We start from the raw sequence: 17,546 nt of genomic DNA, 5'->3' as shown, positions 1-17,546 counted from the left end.
AAGAAAAGTTTCTCGATGGAAAGCATCTTTAAACTCTATGATTGTCGTCCAAAAACTCTTAAGGAGCAAATTATTCACCCCCACTTGAGTAGCTTTCAATTTTAGAATGTAATTAAAATATATACTTTAAACTTAAAGGATAAGAGGTCTCATCAAGAGCTGGCTTACCATGATCATAAGATTATAACTAATTGACATTACCAATACCGAATATCAAAAAAGGGTAATGGATTGAGATTGATTAATCAAAAGACAAAGGTTCTCATCAAGAGCCAGCTTGTTCAGCTCAGTTACAAATCAAGTGAATGGAATTGCCAATTTTGGCCATCAAACCAAGACATTTTCCTTTAAGAAATAAAAGAAGAATGAATTACTTCAATAAATAAAGCATCAAGTATATAGAAGAATTTATCTTTAAAATTTCATTTTACTTGAGTCGGATACTGGATCATTGCTGGGTAACAGGTAACCCTGTCGAGGCTATGAACGCCTGCTCGCAGCGGACACTCTACGTACGACAAATGAGTATACCAAAACTAATCTAATGAGATTCTTTTTCTTTTATCTTTATAACCAAGTAATGACTAATGTAGGTAAAATGACTATTTATGATAAAAGGGAAATCAAAAGAAAGATAGTTAGAGCAGATGTTGTTTATTGATAAATGAGCAGTACTACTTATCTTATATTCCATGCAATTTAGTTTTATTTTTTCAAAACCATCTTTATTTTAGAATTTTTAGAAAATTCAAAAAACCCTCAGAGATAACTGGTTCTTCCAAGTGAATCACCAATTGTTCTACTTGTCAACAACTGCCCATTTATTAACGTTAATAGTAAAATATTACTTTAATAAATGGGGACCATATATATATATATATATATATATATATATATATATATATATATATATATATACCAAAAGAAAAATCAACCCTAGCATGTAGGTATTTCTTTTATTTTTAGAATAAACCAAGATATCAAACAAAACCTATAAAACCATTAAAATGTTACTCTTTCATATTTTAGCATGAAATGCATCACAAACGATACCGTTTTAACCCACCACGAGATACGATGAAATAATCAAAAAAGCAAATCTATATACGAAAAGCGGTCATAATGTTAGAAATTCCTTAAAGCTTCTTTAAAAAAGCTAGAGTCCTGCATCGCAATATCGTTGTTTATAAAAGGCTTCTCTTAAGAGGCTACCATGAAGGATTGCGATCTGTGAAATGAGATGGTATAATGTCCTTCTCGCATCGCATTTCAGTGATACAATATAAGCCTCAATCTATTATGTGCCGATATTGCGATGTGCGATCTTAACCTGGACCCACCTCTTAATATTTCCACCAACACATGTGGAGGCACATTATTCATTAAATGATTGACTTCTTATCATAATTGAATGATATTTATTATCAATTGCTTTCAGACATCATTTTATATCACATATATCATGTTACTCCTAAGATAGTTATAGTTAGACATATATTTTGATTAGAATAAACTGCACATGATTATTAGTTAAAATTAGATTAGTTTGAAGATAAGTATTACTCCAAAAATCTCAAAAATATTATTCCATTAGCATGAGCATAAAATAGATTGGGAAACTGGTCCCATCATCACCAATCGGAGCCACTATTTCAAACGGAAAAGGAGTTGTCCCAAGGTCTAGACCGGGTGGTTATCACCCTTGTTGAGGCAATGATTTTTGAGCCTTCAACACCTTGTCAACACATACTCAAAGATGAATTTGGTTGTTGTTGTGCTTGTACAGTCCTTCACAAGTTGTGCCTTCGCCCATCTGGTTAAGTACTCATTCGTAGTGATGATATACCACGCACCTGTCTTTTTACCTGGAGGCTAAATTGGTCCTACAAAGTCAATCACCCACTTCTCGAAGGGTTGCAGCAATATCTAGGGATTCAGCGGCATCTCATCCCTGCGTGAGGGTTTTCCCGTCCTTTGGCATGCGTCGCATGCCCTACAATAGGATTTTGGATCCTTATGCAAGGTTATCCACCATAACCCAGCGCGTAGAATCTTCTGCGATGTTTCTTTTCCTTCATAATGAACTCCCACAGCTCCTTCATGAGCCTCGGAGAGTATTCTATTTTGTTCAATATCTGGCACATAACGTCACAATATTTCATATGATCCCATTTTTTACAAGTGCACTGCAATTACAGAAAATTCTGCCGCACACACCACTAGTTCCTTCTTCTGTTGGCTTGTATATCCTTCCAGAGCCTTACTTGTCGTGAGGAAGTGTATAATATCTTCAAAGCGATTGTCCACGATGTGCACTGCAAAGAGATGTGTGTTAGGTATCCCCTTATCCAAATTAGTAGGCTCCTCCCCTATTTCAATGCGTGACAGATGATCCGGTCCAGCATTCAAGCACCTTGGTTTCACAATAACTTCAAAATCATATTCTTAGAACTACAACAACCACCTGCATATCTTTCCCCCAACACAGGCTTGTTGACTAGGTATTTTAATGTGGAATGATTCGTATACATCTTAAAGTGTCCACCCAGCAAATAGTTCCTGAACTTCTGGAGTGCATACACCATAGCTAATCCTTCGCGCTCTGTCATGGAACAATTTTTCTTTGCTTTGGAGAACTTCCTACTTGCAAATGCTATAGGATGATCTAAGTCCCCTTCATCGGTCTGTGTCAATACTACTCCCAGCACAATACATGATGCATCCACATGTATATGAAATTCCTTCTTCCAATCCGAGAAGACTGGGATTGACGTGGTGACCATTTTCTCCTTCAGCACATCCAAACTCTTCTGGCATTCTTCATTCCAACAGGATGTAACATCCTTCTTTAATAGTTTTTCCATCGACGTGGTGATCTGGGCATATCTCTTGATGAATTTCGTATAGTATTTATGCCCCAAAGCTGTGCGCAGCTATTTCACACTCCTTGGAGCCTTCAAATTCATTATGACTGTGATCATCGTAGGGTCTACCATCAAACCTCGTCTGCATACCACATGGCCCAGCAAGATCCCAAAAGGGACACAAAACAAACATTTCTTCAGATTGAGTGCGATGTAGTACCTCCAGCATGTATCTAGAATTAAGCACAGACTTGCCACGTGGCGCTTCACCAGTCCGAACACTGTCCAATCGTCAAAGTATACTTCAAAAATTTATGAGTGAAATCCTTGAACGCTGTAATCACTACGCACAAAAAGATCGTCAACACGTTCTTTAGCCTAAATGGCATCACCGTATATTGGAAACATCCCCATTTAGTCACGAAGGTCATCTTACTTCTATCATCCAGTGTGATCTTGATTTGATGGTACCGAGAGAACCCATCAGTGAAGGAATATGCTTCCTGGCCGCATACATTATCCAGGACCTCATCAGTGAATGGGGATGGACAAGGATCATGCACGCAAACATCATTCAATTTCATGAGATCTATGCATATCCTTATTTCTTCCTTCTGCTTCTTTCATTGAACTACTATTGGACTCACCCAATTATATTCTTCGACCAGTTCAATGATACCCACCGTGAGCATCTTATCTAATTCAACACAGACCCTTTCCTTATACTTCATATTGAGGCGGTAAGGTCTTTGTTTCACAGGTTTTGCGTTTTGTTTTAGGGTGATCTTCATGAAACCCAAGTCTCCTATTATTCCTTTCAGATCGGAAAAATTCATGGGGAACAAATCTTGATATTCGCAGAGTAGTTCAAAGACCTTATCTACTGTTGTGTCATCCCAATAGTTCCCAATCTTTGAAAAATTTAGCTCTGCCTCCATGCCAATGATCCCCTGCCTGGTATTGAGTGATTTAGTTATGTTTGGGTTCTCTAGCTGTGATCCTTTAACTCCTTCAGTCTCTTGAGTATTAATCTTCCTTGGGTCTTCGTCTCCTTCTTCCGTTGTGACATTGTAACACTCCAGTGCATGGCTTAGCTGGGTAGTCCAATCGGGTTGAATCAGGTCTAGGGGATCCTGCGATATCCTAAAGATGGTTTTCTTAACCTCCTGCAATGCTTCATCAATTGATTCAAATCCATCCTCAAAACGGAACATCATCAGAAATCCTTGGCGCAAAACATCCCATTCTTCGGTGCCATGGTGGAGCTCTGTCTCCAAGTACCAATTCATTGGTATAACATCCAAGGTATGAAAAAACAGATGGAACCACTCTAGCTGAGGCTTCTCTCCATATAATTCAGTCCATTTGGCCAAATGATCACGTGAATCATTTCCCCCATCATACTTTTTTGTCAGTCATACCTTCGGATGGCCAAAACCTATCCTCACCATCCTTCTATATTCGCACTAGTCATCAAAACTGTCCTTATGCATACCCCACCATCTTGTGGGTGTAACGCGCAGTGCCCAATCCAATGCTTGGAATCGATGCTTCTTGCGCACTTCCCTTTCGAATGCGTCCAAGAAGTGATCAACGTCAGTTAACCGATCATAGTGAGGTAGATGTCTTACCTCTAATGATACACACTGCAACAACTTGGTCATCATATTACAGCACAGTGTAGATACTTCATGTAGTCGATTCTGCCAATGCTCCAATTCCTCGTCTGAATCTAATGTGCAAGAGCTTTCGTGGTCCCATGCAATATGCCTGTCTACTTTCAAATTCACCCAATCCCGATCTCTCGTCGTGATCTTGTAAATCTAATCCAAATCATCATCACTTTCATAATTGCGGACCGGTTTTGTATAGCGCGATCCTTTTACAGGATCCAATGGCAACATTACACGGAGTGATTTCTTCTCAAATATCATTTTTCTCTTCTTCAGGTTGATTACCCCATTCATGTCAGTGGCCCAATCAATCCCAAGGAGCGCGAGGTAGGGATTGCTATCATCCACAATCTCTATTACTTCAAAATCCGCTAGTGCGCTCGCGCCTTTGGTTTCAACTATTACCCCCTCTAACCTCCCCATTGGGATGATTTTCTATTGATTTTCCATTCTTAACTGAATCGTATGCCATTGCAGTGCAAGTCTTACCATTCGCTCCCATGTCTGTTTAGGTAAAACATTGATGTCGGACCCTAGAGTCAAGATAACTTGGTCCACTTCGTATTCCCCTATCTACATGGTGAGTCTCATCTCACTTCCAGTCCTTTCCTTATGCTTACCAAGCTTTCTGACTACACATGGTTCATCAGTAGCATTTTCCTTGCTACACACCAATTGATCAATTCTCGCAGTCCCTTCATAGCCTTACAATCGTGGAGCAGTTTCATGCACATCTACAAGAACATGGTAATCATGGATGGGTCCATTTCCTCCATCGGCTTCTCTTCACTTCCTAAGGTAGATGCCTCAACGAAACTTTTCTTCGCTTCCATAAATGTTTCTTTTGCGCGTTCCACATCAAACCCAGTCTCCTTTTCTGGTGCTTTGTAGACCCACTTACCTTCTGTAGGCTGCTTCACCTTACCTTCACCAGTCATTGTTCCACTTCGCAGCATAATGTTTACCTTAGGGTCTTCCTCATGAGGCTCAACCCTGATCATTTGTAGGTTCTGAGTTAGCTGTGGAGGTTGCGCCCTCTTTTTGCGAACCTTATCCAAAAATACAGGGCAATCCTCCATCGCATGGTCAAAGTGAGTACAATAGCAGCATGAAAGACATGTCAAATTCAGGCAGTCTCTCACGTAGTGACCCAGTCCTCCATAATTGTAACAAATAAGCTACCCTCGACTTCTAGCAGGTCCTCCTCCACCTTGGCCTTGGACGTGCCCCTGATACTCACCTCACGCTCTTCCAGCGCCTTGGTTCGGAGGCCACATTTCTGCCTGCACCCTATATGCAGGTGTCTTGTCCATCATTAATTCGTAACTACAAAAATTACGCTCGTCATGACCTACTGATTGACAGAAATTGCAGAAGATTCGTTGTGGTGTCTGTACGAATTTCTGCAGCAAATGGAAATTGTTGGTTGCATGTTTCCTAGCTACCTAGAATATAGCACACCATAGCGCTGGCCCTGTACTTGGCCCTGCTACATCCTCTAGTCTCAGAGGCATTGGTCCCCCTACTGCAACATAATTCACAAATATTGGACATTGATCCTTGTCATTCCCCTGACCTTTTCACTTCAAGCACCAGACTTCTTCACACGCCTCTGGCCGATCTGTTATGTCTTTCTTTCGACTTTACATTTCGAGGAAAAGGTTCTACAACTCTGCGAGAATCTGTTGAACCCCCAAATTAGCATCCTACATTGTTGTCTCATGCAATCTAATCACGATTTCTAGAGATTCCACCTGGGTTGATCTTTTGTTGTCATAGCGCAACCCTTAAGTGAGGCTGGAGCGAGGCCACAAACCATTTGCAATGCTGCCCATCAGTCAAATTCATGTTGGCTTCACGGATCATACACTTCAATCTTTGATCCAAATCTCAGGGTGTCTCTCCAGGCTTCATCATGATCTCCTTGAATCCCACAATGGATTGTGTTTGAGACATAGGTCTACTGAATTCCTTATTTAGCACAGTCTAGATATTTGCCAACCCAAACATCAGGCTATCAATATTGTACTTAATATACCACGTTAGTGCATGCTCTTGCAAAGCACTAACTAACATTTATTTCTTCATTTGATCATCTGTGATACCTTGAGCTTCCTGTACAACCTTCGCGACGAACCAAAACTGGTCCGAATCTTCATTTCCTATGCCCTTGAACACAAGTAGCTTTATAGAGTTTGCCATGTTGAAAGGTGGTGTCGGTGTGGGTGAAGGCGTAAGTGGTGGAGGTGAGTATGGAGGTGGTGTGGATGGATGAGATGGGGATGGAGGCAGTGTAGGTATTCGTAGGAACCCTTGTCTTATCAAATGAATAGCACTCAGTGGAGAAGCCTATGTTGCTCCTTCATCGTCACTCAGAGGAGGCTCAATTAGCAGGCTATATTCAGGACCTTTTCTTCCTCTGTCCCTGAAAGTCCTTCCACCTTGCATAGCCCCAAACATCAAGGTAACTGCATGACCCGCTTTTCACACAAGAGCATCTTAATCCAACTATTTAAAAATTTCTAATACTTACCTCACGACCCCTTGAAGAAGCGGTGCTCTGCTTCCCTGTAACTGACCGAAGTATCGACTGTGAAATTTTTCACAAACCCTCCTATGATATGGTCGAGCCAATGATCGACATCACGCATGATCTATCCTCAGAGGTAAAATGACTGTTTATGATAAAAGGGAAATCAAAAGAAAGATAGTTAGAGCAGATGTTGTTTATTGATAAATGAGCAGTACTACTTATCTTATATTCCATGCAATTTAGTTTTATTTTTTCAAAACTATCTTTATTTTAGAATTTTTAGAAAATTCAAAAAACCCTCAGAGATAACTGGTTCTTCCAAGTGAATCACCAATTGTTCTACTTGTCAACAACTGCCCATTTATTAACGTTAATAGTAAAATATTACTTTAATAAATGGGGACCCTTTTAAAATATATGTATATATATATATATACATATATATATATATATATATATATATATATATATATATATATATATCTATATCTATATATATATATATATATATATATATATATATATATATATATATATATATATATATATATATCTATACCAAAAGAAAAATCAACCCTAGCATGTAGGTATTTCTTTTATTTTTAGAATAAGCCAAGATATCAAACAAAACCTATAAAACCATTAAAATGTTACTCTTTCATATTTTAGCATGAAATGCATCACAAACGATACCGTTTTAACCCACCACAAGATACGATGAAATAATCAAAAAAGCAAATCTATATACGAAAAGCGGTCATAATGTTAGAAATTCCTTAAAGCTTCTTTAAAAAAGCTAGAGTCCTGCATCGCAATATCATTGTTTATAAAAGGCTTCTCTTAAGAGGCTACCATGAAGGATTGCGATCTGTGAAATGAGATGGTATAATATCCTTCTTGCATCGCATTTTAGTGACACAATATAAGCCTCAATCTATTATGTGCCGATATTGCGATGTGCGATCTTAACATGGACCCACCTCTTAATATTTCCACCAACACATGCAGAGGCACATTATTCATTAAATGATTGGCTTCTTATCATAATTGAATGATATTTATTATCAATTTCTTTCAGACATCATTTTATATAACATATATCATGTTACTCCTAAGATAGTTATAGTTAGACATATATTTTGATTAGAATAAACTGCACATGATTATTAGTTAAAATTAGATTAGTTTGAAGATAAGTATTACTCCAAAAATCTCAAAAATATTATTCCATTAGCATGAGCATAAAATAGATTGGGAAACTGGTCCCATCATCACCAATCGGAGCCACTATTCCAAACGGAAAAGGAGTTGTCCCAAGGTCTAGACCGAGTGGTTATCACCCTTGTTGAGGCAATGGTTTTTGAGCCTTCAACACCTTGTCAACACATACTCAAAGATGAATTTGGTTGTTGTTTTGCTTGTACAGTCCTTCACAAGTTGTGCCTTCGCCCATCTGGTTAAGTACTCGTTCATAGTGATGATGTACCACGCACCTGTCTTTTTACCTGGAGGCTAAATTGGTCCTACAAAGTCAATCACCCACTTCTCGAAGGGTTGCAGCAATATCTAGGGATTCAGCAGCATCTCGTCCCTGCATGAGGGTTTTCCCGTCCTTTGGCATGCGTCGCATGCCCTACAATAGGATTTTGGATCCTTATGCAAGGTTATCCACCATAACCCAACGCGTAGAATCTTCTGCGATGTTTCTTTTCCTGCATAATGAACTCCCACAGCTCCTTCATGAGCCTCGGAGAGTATTCTATTTTGTTCAATATCTGGCACATAACGTCACAAATATTTCATATGATCCCATTTTGTACAAGTGCACTGCAATTACAGAAAATTTTGCCGCACACACCACTAGTTCCTTCTTCTGTTGGCTTGTATATCCTTCCAGAGCCTTACTTGTCGTGAGGAAGTGTATAATATCTTCAAATTGATTGTCCACGATGCACACTGCAAAGAGATGTGTGTTAGGTATCCCCTTGTCCAAATTAGTAGGCTCCTCCCCTATTTCAATGCGTGACAGATGATCTGGTCCAGCATTCAAGCATCTTGGTTTCACAATAACTTCGAAATCATATTCTTGGAACTACAACAACCACCTGCATATCTTTCCCCCAACACAGGCTTGTTGACTAGGTATTTCAATGTGGAATGATTCGTATACATCTTAAAGTGTCCACCCAGCAAATAGTTCCTGAACTTCTGGAGTGCATACACCATAGCTAATCCTTTGCGCTCTGTCATGGAACAATTTTTCTTTGCTTTGGAAAACTTCCTACTTGCAAATGCTATAGGATGATCTAAGTCCCGTTCATCGGTCTGTGTCAATACTACTCCCAGCACAATACATGATGCATCCACATGTATATGAAATTCCTTCTTCCAATCCGAGAAGACTAGGATTGACGTGGTGACCATTTTCTCCTTCAGCACATCCAAACTCTTCTAGCATTCTTCATTCCAACAGGATGTAACATCCTTCTTTAATAGTTTTTCCATCGACGCGGTGATCTGGGCATATCTCTTGATGAATTTCGTATAGTATTTATGCCCCAAAGTTGTGCGCAACTATTTCACACTCCTTGGAGCCTTCAAATTCATTATGACTGTGATCATCGTAGGGTCTACCATCAAACCTTGTCTGCATACCACATGGCCCAGCAAGATCCCAAAAGGGACACAAAACAAACATTTCTTCAGATTGAGTGCGATCTAGTACCTCCAGCATGTATCTAGAATTAAGCACAGACTTGCCACATGGCGCTTCACCAGTCCGAACACTGTCCAATCGTCAAAGTATAATTCAAAAATTTATGAGTGAAATCCTTGAACGTCGTAATGACTACGCACGAAAAGATCGTCAACACGTTCTTCAGCCTAAATGGCATCACCGTATATTGGAAACATCCCCATTTAGTCGCGAAGGTCATCTTACTTCTATCATCCGGTGTGATCTTGATTTGATGGTACCGAGAGAACCCATCAGTGAAGGAATATGCTTCCTGGCCACATACATTATCCAGGACCTCATCAGTGAATGGGGATGGACAAGGATCATGCACGCAAACATCATTCAATTTCATGAGATCTATGCATATCCTTATTTCTTCCTTCTGCTTCTTTCATTGAACTACTATTGGACTCACCCAATTATATTCTTCGACCAGTTCAATGATACCCACCGTGAGCATCTTATCTAATTCAACATAGACCCTTTCCTTATACTTCATATTGAGGCGGTAAGGTATTTGTTTCACAGGTTTTGCGTTTTGTTTTAGGGTGATCTTCATGAAACCCAGGTCTCCTATTATTCCTCTTATACTTCATATTGAGGCGGTAAGGTCTTTGTTTCACAGGTTTTGCGTTTTGTTTTAGGGTGATCTTCATGAAACCCAGGTCTCCTATTATTCCTTTCAGATCGGAAAAATTCATGGGGAACAAGTCTTGATATTCGCAGAGTAGTTCAAAGACCTTATCTACTATTGTGTCATCCCAATAGTTCCCAATCTTTGAAAAATTTAGCTCTGCCTCCATGCCAATGATCCCCTGCCTGGTCTTGAGTGATTTAGTTATGTTTGGGTTCTCTAGCTGTGATCCTTTAACTCCTTCAGTCTCTTGAATATTAATCTTCCTCGGGTCTTCGTCTCCTTCTTCCGTTGTGACATTGTAACACTCCAGTGAATGGCTTAGCTGGGTAGTCCAATCGGGTTGAATCAGGTCTAGGGGATCCTGCGATATCCTAAAGATGGTTTTCTTAACCTCCTGCAATGCTTCATCAATTGATTCAAATCCATCCTCAAAACGGAACATCATCAGAAATCCTTGGCGAAAAACATCCCATTCTTCGGTGCCATGGTGGAGCTCTGTCTCCAAGTACCAATTCATTGGTATAACATCCAAGGTATGAAAAAACAGATGGAACCACTCTAGCTGAGGCTTCTCTCCATATAATTCAGTCCATTTGGCCAAATGATCACGTGAATCATTTCCCCCTTCATACTTTTTTGTCAGTCATACCTTCGGATGGCCAAAGCCTATCCTCACCATCCTTTTATATTCGCACTAGTCATCAAAACTGTCCTTATGCATACCCCACCATCTTGTGGGTGTAACGCGCAGTGCCCAATCCAATGCTTGGAATCGATGCTTCTTGGGCACTTCCCTTTCGAATGCGTCCAAGAAGTGATCAACGTCAGTTAACCCATCATAGTGAGGCAGATTTCTTACCTCTAATGATACACACTGCAACAACTTGGTCATCATATTACAGCACAGTGTAGATACTTCATGTAGTCGATTCTGCCAGTGCTCCAATTCCTCGTCTGAATCTAATGTGCAAGAGCTTTCGTGGTCCCATGCAATATGTCCATCTACTTTCAAATTCACCCAATCCCGATCTCTCGTCGTGATCTTGTAAATCTGGTCCAAATCATCATCACTTTCATAATTGCGGACCGGTTTTGTATAGCGCGATCCTTTTACAGGATCCAATGGCAACATTACACGGAGTGATTTCTTCTCAAATATCATCTTTCTCTTCTTCAGGTTGATTACCCCATTCATGTCAGTGGCCCAATCAATCCCAAGGAGCACGAGGTAGGGATTGCTATCATCCACAATCTTTATTACTTCAAAATCCGCTAGTGCGCTCGCGCCTTTGATTTCAACTATTACCCCCTCTAACCTCCCCATTGGGATGATTTTCTATTGATTTTCCATTCTTAACTGAATCGTATGCCATTGCAGTGCAAGTCTTACCATTCGCTCCCATGTCTGTTTAGGTAAAACATTGATGTCGGACCCTAGAGTCAAGATAACTTGGTCCACTTCGTATTCCCCTATCTGCATGGTGAGTCTCATCTCACTTCGAGTCCTTTCCTTATGCTTACCAAGCTTTCTGACTACACATGGTTCATCAGTAGCATTTTCCTTGCTAGCACACCAATTGATCAGTTCCCGCAGTCCCTTCATAGCCTTACAATCGTGGAGTAGTTTCATGCACATCTACAAGAACATGGTAATCATGGATGGGTCCATTTCCTCCATCGGCTTCTCTTCACTCCCTAAGGTAGATGCCTCAACGAAACTTTTCTTCGCTTCCATAAATGTTTCTTTTGCGCGTTCCACATCAAACCCAGTCTCCTTTTCTGGTGCTTTGTAGACCCACTTACCTTCTGTAGGCTGCTTCCCCTTATCTTCACCAGTCATTGTTCCACTTCGCAGCATAATGTTTACCTTAGGGTCTTCCTCATGAGGCTCAACCCTGATCATTTGTAGGTTCTGAGTTAGCTGTGGAGGTTGCGCCCTCTTTTTGCGAACCTTAGCCAAAAATACAGGGCAATCCTCCATCGCATGGTCAAAGTGAGTACAATAGCAGCATGAAAGACATGTCAAATTCAGGCAGTCTCTCACGTAGTGACCCGGTCCTCCATAATTGTAACAAATAAGCTACCCTCGACTTCTAGCAGGTCCTCCTCCACCTTGGCCTTGGACGTGCCCCTGATACTCACCTCGCGCTCCTCCAACGCCTTGGTTCGGAGGCCACATTTCTGCCTGCACCCTATATGCAGCTGTCTTGTCCATCATTAATTCGTAACTACAAAAATTATGCTCGTCATGACCTACTGATTGACAGAAATTGCAGAAGATTCGTTGTGGTGTCTGTACGAATTTCTGCAGCAAATGGAAATTGTTGGTTGCATGTTTCCTAGCTACCTAGAATATAACACACCATAGCGCTGGCCCTGTACTTGGCCCTGCTGCATCCTCTAGTCTCAGAGGTATTGGTCCCCCTACTGCAACATAATTCACAAATATTGGACAATGATCCTTGTCATTCCCCTGACCTTTTCACTTCAGGCACTAGACTTCTTCACACGCCTCTGGCCGATCTGTTATGTCTTTCTTTCGACTTTACATTTCGAGGCTAAGGTTCTACAACTCTGCAAGAATCTGTTGAACCCCCAGATTAGCATCCTACATTGTTGTCTCATGCAATCTAATCACGATTTCTAGAGATTCCACCTGGGTTGATCTTTTGTTGTCATAGCGCAACCCTTAAGTGAGGCTGGAGCGAGGCCACAAACCATTTGCAATGCTGCCCATCAGTCAAATTCATGTTGGCTTCACGGATCATACACTTCAATCTTTGATCCAAATCTCAGGGTGTCTCTCCAGGCTTCATCATGATCTCCTTGAATCCCACAATGGATTGTGTTTGAGACTTAGGTCTACTGAATTCCTTATTTAGCACAGTCTAGATATTTTCCAACCCAAACATCAGCCTATCAATATTGTACTTAATGTACCACGTTAGTGCATGCTCCTGCAAAGCCCTAACTAACATTTATTTCTTCATTTGATCATCTGTGATACCTTGAGCTTCCCGTACAACCTTCGCGACGAACCAAAACTAGTTCGAATCTTCATTTCCTATGCCCTTGAACACAAGTAGCTTTATAGAGTTTGCCATGTTGAAAGGTGGTGTCGGTGTGGGTGAAGGCGTAAGTGGTGGAGGTGAGGATGGAGGTGGTGTGGATGGATGAGATGGGGATGGAGGCAGTGTAGGTATTCGTAGGAACCCTTGTCTTATCAAATGAATAGCACTCAGTGGAGAAGCCTATTTTGCTCCTTCATCGTCACTCAGAGGAGGCTCAATTAGCAGGCTATATTCAAGACCTTTTCTTCCTCCGCCCCTGAAAGTCCTTCCACCTTGCATAGCCCCAAACATCAAGGTAACTGCATGACCCGCTTTTCACACAAGAGCATCTTAATCCAACTATTTAAAGATTTCTAATACTTACCTCACGACCCCTTGAAGAAGCGGTGCTCTGCTTCCCTGTAACTGACCGAAGTATCGACTGTGAAATTTGTCACAAACACTCCTATGATATGGTCGAGCCAATGATCGACATCACGCATGATCTTATCCCCAGAGGCTTCCAATTTCCACACTAACTTTGGGGTCCAGAGAATTAGACGTCAAGCCTCCACCTCCCTTGGCTGTCTGCCAACTTTCCGATCCACTCGTATAATTCATCCGGGAAGGAACAGAAGAAGATTTCATGTATCTCTATGTACATATATCTATCCAAGCAATGTTCTTTAGTCAATCACGGATTCTTGTTTTCTTGCGCCACGAATTCATGGATATTTCTATCCAAGCAGTCTTCAATCTCCTTCTTAGTTGGATTCTAATGATGCGACATCACACATCTCGTTATGAATATCCTAGTCCTAGCAACATAACCATTTTTTGGCTTGATAGGCCTTGAACCAAGTTCATCATTAGTCAGCCAAGAAAATCCCTACACTACTGGCCCTTTTGGCATCATCCCACGAGCACGAACTGAAGTCTCACCCGAAGCAGTATGGGGGGATGTAGGAACCAAGTTTCCGCACCCTAAGATGGTTGTGATGTCGCTTTTACACTTTAACTTTTCCTTCACATAGATCAATAAGCCTTTAGGGCTTATCAATGTACTTCTTTATTAGCCTTTCAGAACCTCCGCAAAGGTCAGCGATCGTCCTTCATGTAACCTTAACAAGTGATTCAGGCACCTATGTGCCTCTGTAACTACTTTACTATATAGTTTCCTAGATTATCTTAGGTGTTCGCCAACTCTACCATGCAACTAAGATTATCTTCGTGTAAACATATATCTCTACTTGTGTTCATATAACAGAGGAAAACATATATATTCACGCATCAAATTAAAAATAAAACATAAACTTAGTTCTTAACATAACATAATCACATGCAATTGACAGAATACAAATACACAATAATTTTAGAATAATTCTCTTTATTGATGATTTATATTTCTAGTACAGACTCTAACTTCCCTATGAACATAGCTGCATGTGTCTGCAAACTCAGCTGCATACTTCTACCCTAGGCCTCTGTGCACTCAACTGCAAAACCTCTTTCCTACGCTAAGACTCTCGCTCTTATCTCTTCACAGACTCATCAATGACTCCCACTATGACTTCCTATTATGAACTGAACTATCTTAGACTCTTCTAAGACCTCCTTTTTATACAATCCCATGGTCCACAAACCAACAGTAGATCTCATCAAGCCGACACAACCTATCTAAACTAATGGTGAAAACCCCTTTTGACTCTTGATATCTTCACACTCTGTGACAAAAAAATGCGGAGACTTTACATTTATTTATAAATAATTCGGGCTTTCTGCCTGAAAACTTGGGCTTTTAACCCCAAAATTGACCCTAAGGGATCCATTCCCAAAAAAATGGTATTGATCCCAAAGATGGGTTGGAATGTGGTATATGACCACCCCCAAATGGGAAACCCTGAAAAGAAGTTGATCCACTTGCCATGGAAGCCATGGACATGAAGGAAACCAATGGAATACTTAATGAAACTGAAGGAATCGCACTGGTTGTCATTCCAAAAGGGAAAAATCCAATGCTAGAGGCAACATCTTGAGCACTTCCACTCGAAGATGGAAAGGAAGTAGAATCAAATATAGTAGTGCTAGGAGTAATGTAAGGTATAGAAATCATTCCTCCTCCTTGTACAAATACAAGAGTTTTCATACTCATAGCACTCATGGTAGATGCCATGCTTCTAGAAGTGGTCATCGAAGGAAAAGATTGATATAAACTTGGGCTTGAAGGCTTGTTGGTCGGAGTTCCGACGTATAATAAAATATCTGGATGATCAGGAGGAAGAGGAGAATTGGGAGTTAAAATAGACTCAGGAAGCTCTTCGACTTCAATAACGTCTTTCGACTGGAGGAGGACACGAGAAATAACTGGAGTGTTCCTCTCCAACTCTCTACTTGTACCAGGTCTATCTTGTGCATCAATAACTCCAACTGGAGGATCAATATCCAATGCGCCTACTGCCACTAATTGAAAATCACTGGTAGAATTTATCCTACGCCTTCGAGGAGAAGGCGAAGGACTCGTAGGTGAAAGCCCACGAAGTCTCCAAGACTGACGAGCTGGTCGATCAGCCACTTTGAATTATTTTTAAGAAATCTAATTATAGACTCAAAAAAGTTGTAAATCTAGGACAACTAGGAGCAAAGAAAACTCTATAAAAATCCCTAAAGATATAGACAATCAAACTACTACCAAGTCTTTCTGCTCTGGTGATTAGGACTGGACACCAAAATACAAGAAAGCAAAAATAAAGGGCCTTCTAAAAATAGTCTGGGGTAATTACGCCCCAAGCCTACTAGCGAAGGTATAAGAAGCAATTACACTGACCTCCAGACAATAGCCTTTGCTAGTGCAAGCACCGAAGCTTCGCAAGGGTACCCTCCAGGAGTACTATTGAACGTGATGCAACATCAACCTAACCTACCATGGGATTCCCCTTTGCAGCCACCTATGAGATCCCTAGGAAAGACAACTATGGGTACCAACTTGTATCAAAATCCGGGCAGAACAGTCGTGTGGCAAGATTCAACAAGTAGGAGAGGGGGTATCTCTCTTCCTTGTCTTCACTCTGCCTCGTGCTTAACTCCCAGTCACAGAGATTTCCCAATATTTCTAACGATATTGGATTTCGCTCATTATTCAACTTCTATGTTTGATAATTTGAGTGGCTTTGGAGAGTTAACTCTCCATTCACATATTCCAAGGCCCTAATGAACCTAAACTTGTTGGTGTTTGTTAATGACAAAAATAAAAAGTTCTAGTTCATTTTATTAAATCGCTTGATTTTATAGAGTTGTTCTTTAAGTCAAGGGTATTATGAGAGTGAAATTGATGATGTTTATGATGCAAAATAAACCAATAGAAACCTAACTATATGCATGCAGTTATTTTCTTTCGATGAAGAGTGATTTCTACTTGGGTTCTATAAAAAACTTATATAAGAAAAATATTTTTCTTTTCTTTTCTGAAACACTCCACACACACTCAAAATCTAAAAATACTAAGAATGCTTAAGATGCAAACTAACCAAATGAAAATTTAAATGACGATGCAAGATCCTAAAAAACACTCATACTATAAGAAAATGTGCTTCTTTATAAAGTCAATAAGCCAACTTGATAATGAAGAGGGAAAAAATTTTAACAACAAATTTCCCTCCAAAGCAAGAAAAATAAATAGAAAAAGATCACAATTTCTCAACAACAACAAAACAAAAGAAATAAAAAATCTAAAAGCTTGGAAAAAAGAAAAGAAAAAGCAATTTTTTTTGTGTTTTTCTTTTAAGGAAACTAAAGCAACTTTTGAGGTCACAAAAAGAACTACTAAATTCGAAAGATCAAGAAAGAAGCACAAGGAGTCCTTATATCTTGCAAGTTATAAAACTCATTAATAAATGAAACTTGAAACAAGAAAAACTACAAAATCATACAAACTGATCCAAACAGCAGTAAAGGATTTCAGCAAATCGATAAAATGTCAAGAAAGAGAAACTTTCAAAATTGCCAAAAAGAGACTCAAAAAAGCATGAAAAGCAACAAGGTCAATCAAAAGGAAA

Source organism: Pinus tabuliformis, chromosome 1_2 (assembly GCF_031772625.1).
Source record: "Pinus tabuliformis cultivar Carrire ecotype Pingquan chromosome 1_2, CPIR1, whole genome shotgun sequence".
NCBI lineage: Eukaryota > Viridiplantae > Streptophyta > Pinopsida > Pinales > Pinaceae > Pinus > Pinus tabuliformis.
Note: the sequence above shows the minus strand (reverse complement) of the source record.